Raw genomic sequence first — 773 nt, 5'->3', positions numbered from 1 at the left:
ATTTTTTTTTTTTTTTGCTGACGGTGCTAGGCATTTTCTTTCATATAAAAGAAATTGCCAATCATTAAAAACCAACACGATTTCTTAGCGCTTGAAATTTGTACTTTGAGCTACTAAATTTTAATGGGCTATAAAACTGCATACCTAAAACTTTTCTAGAAATTCTAAATAAAAAGCCAAGATGCCTTTTTTTTAATGATCTATCATTTTCTGATAGAGAATCATTCTCTGATATACATTGATAATTTTCGTGTTGATGTATATTACTTTCACCAACCCTACATTTAATAAAGGACGCTGCTTTTAATTCTAAAAGCTTTTTCGACGACCCTCTTTCACCTTTTCAAAATTTGTTTATTTATTGTTTTTTTTTTGCTGACGGTGCTAGGCATTTTCTTTCATATAAAAGAAATTGCCAATCATTAAAAACCAACACGATTTCTTAGCGCTTGAAATTTGTACTTTGAGCTACTAAATTTTAATGGGCTATAAAACTGCATACCTAAAACTTTTCTAGAAATTCTAAATAAAAAGCCAAGATGCCTTTTTTTTAATGATCTATCATTTTCTGATAGAGAATCATTCTCTGATATACATTGATAATTTTCGTGTTGATGTATATTACTTTCACCAACCCTACATTTAATAAAGGACGCTGCTTTTAATTCTAAAAGCTTTTTCGACGACCCTCTTTCACCTTTTCAAAATTTGTTTATTTATTGTTTTTTTTTTGCTGACGGTGCTAGGCATTTTCTTTCATATAAAAGAAATTG

The sequence above is a fragment of the Rhagoletis zephyria genome, unplaced genomic scaffold, assembly GCF_001687245.7.
Source record: "Rhagoletis zephyria isolate East Lansing unplaced genomic scaffold, Rhagoletis_zephyria_1.1 Rzeph_scaffold_00468, whole genome shotgun sequence".
In the NCBI taxonomy this organism is placed as follows: domain Eukaryota; kingdom Metazoa; phylum Arthropoda; class Insecta; order Diptera; family Tephritidae; genus Rhagoletis; species Rhagoletis zephyria.
The sequence above is the reverse complement of the archived record's forward strand: the minus strand, read 5'-3'. Positions refer to the sequence as shown.